The 6,915-nt window shown below is 36.7% G+C and overlaps 1 pseudogene; it reads right to left on the bottom strand.

The window, feature by feature from the left end:
* Nucleotides 1–4,247: 4,247 nt before the first annotated feature.
* LOC101288748 (peroxiredoxin-6-like) lies at nt 4,248–5,060 on the bottom strand (annotated as a pseudogene).
* Nucleotides 5,061–6,915: the final 1,855 nt, after the last annotated feature.

Here is a 6,915-nt window from a genome sequence, read left to right as displayed (position 1 = left end):
AATTCTCGTAAGATTCTTAGAACTAATATACCATATCTTAGATTAAATTTAATCACTTGACCATAGAAAAAAAATTCCCATGACATTCCTTTAAATGGGAAAATTATATTTCTATATTTTTATATAAATTACATTCTTAAGTTGTATAATTGTTATAATTATATAACATAGAATGAAATTCAGGCCTAAAACACATCACAGAGGAACCTTAACCAGCACAAGAAATCTATTTAACCACATTTCTGCAATTCTTAATCTTGGGATTGAAACAGCCCCAGTAGGAAGGCTACTGCCTGCAAATGCTTGACTTAACATCATGCCAATGGATAGATAAGAGCTTACAATGCTGGCTTTAAAGTGTGTGGCTGGGGACAGGGGAACTGCTTATGATGTAAATACTACAAAAAATGTTTGACATGATTTTGACAGTGGCACCTTGGTCGGACATGATGGAAAACAGAGCAGCAGTTGTTTCCACTGTGTGTGGATATCTAAAAGGAGAGTTCTACTCTTTTAAAAAAAATCGAATCTAAATGTTTCCTTTTCATGTATGATTAATGGTGGCTCAAATCCATCCTCACTCAGGAATGAGAACAGAGGAATGAAGGAATCATTGAGTATTCAAGACTCATATTTTTTAAGCATGTATTAAGGATGATTAATTTAGACATCTGAACCAGTCATCTTACTATATTTATAAGATTTCAGGGAACTCTACCAACTTAAAATGTTATTTCTCTAACTGCTATTAATATGTTGAAAATAAATTTAAATATATGTATAATTAAGTCCTGACTATAATCTCAAAAGGCATATCACACAATGAATAATCATATATTTTTAATAAATAATACATTCAATATATAATACAATATAGTAATATTTCAGTATACAATGAAAATTAACTCCAAGCACACTGCTTTTTTGTTGCCTTCTTGTTGTTTAATAAACGTTTTCTCATTTACATGTAGTACCTGTTTGCAAATTGCACTGCTTTATCTAAGAAAGTGATGTAAAACATTACGATGCATTCATTTATTTATTTTGAATTTATTTTATTTTTTTATAAATCAGGTTCTTATTAGTTATCTATTTTATATATATTAGTGTTTATATGTCAATCCCAACCTCCCAATTCATCCCACCACCACCCCCATCCCTGCTTTCCCCCCTTGGTGTCCATACATTTGTTCTCTACATCTGTGTTTCTATTTCTGCCTTGCAAACCAGTTCATCTGTACCATTTTTCTAGATTCCATATATATGCGTTAATATATACTTGTTTTTCTCTTTCTGACTTACTTCACTCTGTATAACAGACTCTAGGTCCATCCACGTCTCTAGAGATGATCCAATTACGTTCCATTTATGGCTGAGTAACATTCCATCGTATATATGTACCACATCTTCTTTACCCATTCATCTGTTGATGGGCATTTAGGTTGCTTCCATGACCTGGGTATTGTAAATAGTGCTGCAATGAACATTGGGGTGCATGTGTCTTTTTGAATTATGGTTTTCTCTGGGTATATGCCAAGTACTGGGATTACTGGGTCATATGGTAATTCTATTTTTAGTTTTTTAAGGAAACTCCATACTGTTCTCCATAGTGGCTGTATCAATTTACATACCCACCAACAGTGAAAGAGGGTTCCCTTTTCTCCACACCCTCTCCAGAATTTGTTGTTTGTACATTTTCTGATGATGTCCACTCTAACTGGTGTGAGGTAACACCTCACTGTAGTTTTAATTTACATTTCTCTAATAATTAGTGATGTTGAGCAGCTTTTCATGTGCCTCTTGGCCATCTGTATGTCTTCTTTGGAGAAATGACTATTTAGGTCCTCTGCCCTTTTTTTTTTTTTTTTTGCAGTACGCAGGCCTCTCACTGTTGTGGCCTCTCCCGTTGCGGAGCACAGGCTCCGGACGCGCAGGCTCAGCAGCCATGGCTCACGGGCCCAGCCGCTCCGCGGCATGTGGGATCTTCCCGGACTAGGGCATGAACCCGTGTCCCCTACATTGGCAGGCAGACTCTCAACCACTGCGCCACCAGCCCATTTTTTGACTGGGTTGTTTGTATTTTTAATATTGAGCTGCATATGCTATGTATATATTTTGGAGATTGATCCTTTGGCAGTTGATTCATTTGCAAATATTTTCTCCCATTCTGAGGATTGCCTTTTCATCTTGTTTACGGTTTCCTTTGCTGTACAAAAGCTTTTAAGTTTCATTAGGTCCCATTTGTTTATTTTTGTTTTTATTCTCATTACCCTAGGAGGTGGGTCAAAAAATATCTTGCTGTGATTTATGTCATAGAGTGTTCTGCCTATGTCTTCCTCTAAGAGTTTGACAGTGTCTGGCCTTACATTTAGGTCTTTAATCCATTTTGAGTTTATTTTTGTGTATGGTGTTAGGGAGTGTTCTAATTTCATTCTTTTACATGTAGCTGTCCAGTTTTTCCAGCACCACTTATTGAAGAGATTGTACGCTCCCTCTTTGCCCACTTTCTGGAGAGTTTTTATCATAAATGGGTGCTGAATTTTGTCGAAAGCTTTTTCTGCCTCTATTGAGATGATCATATGGTTTTTCTCCTTCAGTTTGTTAATATGGTGCATCACACTGATTGATTTACGTATATTGAAGAATCCTTGCATCCCTGGGATAAATCCCACTTGATCATGGTGTATGATCCTTTTAATGTGTTGTTGGATTCTGTTTACTAGTATTTTGTTGAGGATTTTGTATCTATATTCATCTGTGATATTTGTCTGTAATTTTCTTTTTTTGTAGTATCTTTATATCGTTTTCGTATCAGGGTGATGGTCACCTCATAGAATGGCCATATAAGCACAGAGAAGCAGAGGAGATGATGAATAGAAATACACATATTAGTGGGAGACACACAAAGTGTCTTCCAAAGAGTTTGCCATTGGAAAACTCATTCCTTAAGAAATAGTAGCAGAACTATCAATGTGAATAGTGTACAATTTATTTTATACATTGTCTTCCTCTGATTATGGTATCATCAGTTCCTAGTATAACTGAAAACATATTTTCTAGACACTTATTAGGAAAAAAAGTTCTATAGCCAATCCCCAACAAAAGTGTTAGTTACTATTCTTTATCAAAATTTATCCAACCTAAAAATGAGATTAAATTTGTGTTAAAAAATGAAAAATTAAAGAAAATAGTCCTTTTTTTTTTTCCTCAAAGCAAAGGAAACACATTTTATTTTATTTTATTTTTGGCTGCACTGGGCAGCACATGAGATCTTAGTTCCCTGACCAGGGATCAAACCCGTGGCCCCTGCAGTGGAAGCGTGGAGTCTTAACCACTGGACCACCAGGGAAGTCCCTGGGATCTTCGTCAGCTGCTCCTCCATTTTCATTATATGAAATTTTATGTATCTGTCTTTGGAGAAAAGCATCAGTGTCAAATCTAGCAAGGAAATATCTGCCCTCAGGACATGAGTCTGAACAAGTACTTGAAAATGTGACAACAGAATTTTCTGATCACATTTTAACAAAGGATTTACTTGCGGATCACTAAGAAGTAAAATTCAGAAAATAGTCCCCCTCCTCCACTGCAAGAATAAATCTATAATAAAACATTTTCAGTCATCCTCTCCCCTCTTCCCAAGGTGTGCCCTTTCATGTGCACTTCACTGTAGAGCCAACTGACATCCAGAAGTACTCTGAAAGGCACCTGGCACTGTTGTGTTACTCATGCCTCTGGTACACCTCCCTGGCAGGCAAGTGGAACCTTTTCTATAGCTTCCCACTTTCAATAGAAATTTAGTGAAAATTTTTCTTGATAGCAAAATACTTAACGATTCCTTCCCCCTGCTCATTCTTCAGTTATCTACTGGAAAATTACAGAATTGAAAAGGTTTTGCCCCCAGTTGTGATCAAAACATGGACTACTGAAGAACATCTGGGTTACTCTAAGTTCTTAGGTTACATACGTAGATATGTACAGAGGAAGTTGAACCCCAAGTTCTATTCCTTCCCAAAATGGGTAACAGAAGAAAGGATTTGATTAGCACAGCTGAAGAAAACTGATACTCATTCTACGATAGAGCAAAGCAGGCTTTTTCCACCATAAACTGGTACCACCTTGTTGGTCATAAACCCTGCAGAGATCCAACAAGATGAGCCTCAAATTTCAAAGACAGTCAGCAGAGAATGCTAAGATATATGAACAGAAGAGAATGCTGCTGAAGGCACAGAGCAAAGAATCCCAAGGAATTTTTAGTGCCATTTTCATTTAATAAGCCAGTAGTATAGCAACCTAAAGACCTTGGCTGTGATCACACCAGGATGTTTTTATGGTACTGCTGCAGGAAAACATGATGGGCAGCTGGCATCCTCTGGCTCACGGTGCTCAGTGAGCAGCTCCTGCACCAACTCTGTGGAGAGCCTATGGCTGGGGGATGTAGTGGAGGTATTTCTTGCCAGATGGGAGCTCTTTGGTGAAGACTCCTTTAGGGAAAAGTTTTTTGGCTTCCTCTTCAGGGATGGTTGGAAGGACCATCACGCTGTCTCCATTCTTCCAATAAACTGGGGTGGCAACCCTCTTTTCTGCAGTCAGCTGGAGAGAGATAATTACTTGGAGAATCTCATCAAAGTTCCTGCCAGTGGTAACTGGGTAGAGGATGGACAGTTTTAGCTTCTTATCAGGACCGAAAATAAATACCACATGAGCTGTTACAGGCATGCTCTTTTCGTCCTTCTCTGCTGGGTAAAGCATGCCCAACTGGATGGCAAGGTCCTGATTCTTATCATCAATGATGGGAAAAGGTAACTTTTCTGTGGGCTCATCACCATTGTAAGCATTGATATCCTTGCTCCAGGCAAGATGGTCTTCAACACTGTCTACTGAAAGGGCAATCATCTTAACGTTCTTCTTGGCAAATTCTGGTGCCAGCTTGCTGCTCCGCCAAGCTCCGTGGTACACACTGGGGTAAAGTCCCGAGGGTGGGAGAAGAGAATGCCCCATGAGTCTCCCAGATAGTCATGGAAACGGATGCAGCCGATGGTAGTATTGGCCTCGAAGTTGGGAGGCCAATTTTACAATTTTACAAAATGTCATAAGTTAGGGAAGATGATAGGTTTAAAATAGCTAAACTAAAATAAATTTGTCCTATTTTAGGAATATAGTTAGAAGAGAGAGAAATAAAAGAGCACTGCAATAGACATAGCTAATACTTGAATACACCCCACACAAATATTCAATCCACAAAATATTTATAAAGCCATTATTAAAATGGGTGGTAATACCTGAGTAGAACTGTAATTAAGATAAGAAAATAAAAACTAAGAGTACAAGTTCTAAAAATTCTTAAATCATCAAATATTCTTAGCAAAACTTTTTTTAAATATACATTTTACATAAGGAATTAAAATTATAATGAAAATCCCTTGATATATGAACATTGAGCAATGGCATTGTTTGATACTTTGTGTGTGTGTGTCCCTAAACCACACTTCTCACAATGACAGGCAAATAATTGAAAACGTACAATTACCTACTTTATCTTCATTTTAGCATTACATCCAGTCTTGGCTCTAAGAAATATTTTAGGCAAATGGTTTGGTAGTCTATTCTTTGCCTGTCTCAGAGCTTTTCCCCTCATTTCATTAATGTCCCTCCAATAGCTTCCTAGTTCTCTTTTGCTATCTTATTTTCTGTGGCACAGATACTTAATCGGTTACTTCTGCACCAGTCTTGACCCTAAGTCTACAGCCACCCTTCTGCATTATTACTCACAATAGTCAGCGCATCATGACATAATCAGGTGTGAATCAAGTAAATCACCTTTACAGACATTCAACTACAGTGTCTTCTTTTGCAGGCAACACACTGATGATATAAAATTTTGCCTATTTCACAATTTTTATTTCCATTTTTATATTATTTTATTCATATTTTCTAAACAGAGGAAAAATTGTTTCCTCTTTCAGATCTACCATTTTGCAATAAAGTTCACATAATTTTATGAAAGGACCTTAATGTATAGAATTAATATATAATTATACTTTACTTAATATTTATCAAGTTTGTTATATATCTTCCTTCATTTTGGAGGTCACATAATCATAAAAGAAATAGAAAATAGGATGTGAGATGGCATTAAAACATATATATTGTAAACACAGTAGAAAGCTGCAAATATTCCAATTGAAGAAAGAAGTGTAAAATACCTGTATTCTGAAGAAACCAACATGCAGCTGTATTAGAATGATATTTTTCTGTGGTGTTCATACTCATATTAAAAATCAAGAAAAATGTAACAGTAAAAATACGGAGCCCTCTAAAAAGAACTTTGCCTCTGAAAGAACAATAGAGGGGAAGGAGGTGATGGGTAATGACATATTCAAAAGAAAAGAAGGAATACAAAGCAAAATAGCTAGTGAAACACAAGGAGGGAATCAAGATTCTCCAGTGGGGGTAAACTTAACGTCAATCTGCTTGACATATGAAAGTCACACAATTGGGGATGGGAGATATTACAGTTAACAAAGTACTTTTAATTATTATTGCAGTATGGATATAGAAAATAATAGCTGTCACACAAAGGGACTTTGAAAGGGCCCGACTTTAACATAAATGAGCTGAGGTGAGGGGAGGAGGTCTCCTTGAGAGAGCAAGCATTAGGAACTCATGCTTTAGTTAAGTAATTAACGTAGCAGCGGTCTTCACACTGACCATTTCAAAGCAAAAAATGAAGCAGGTAGCAGGAGTAGGTGGTTATGGTACATGGCATTTAATTTCTCCCACTATACTTGAAAAGAGAAGAATTCAAGATTATTTGTAAATTAAGCTAATTAATTTTACTTAAAGGAAAAAAGAAAAAAAAATGAAAGAGAAAAAAGTTGCCTATCTGCGTAGTCTATATTTTGAAAAACAATTTCC

The sequence above is a fragment of the Orcinus orca genome, chromosome 4, assembly GCF_937001465.1.
Source record: "Orcinus orca chromosome 4, mOrcOrc1.1, whole genome shotgun sequence".
NCBI classification, from domain to species: domain Eukaryota; kingdom Metazoa; phylum Chordata; class Mammalia; order Artiodactyla; family Delphinidae; genus Orcinus; species Orcinus orca.
The sequence above is the reverse complement of the archived record's forward strand: the minus strand, read 5'-3'. Positions and strand labels throughout refer to the sequence as shown.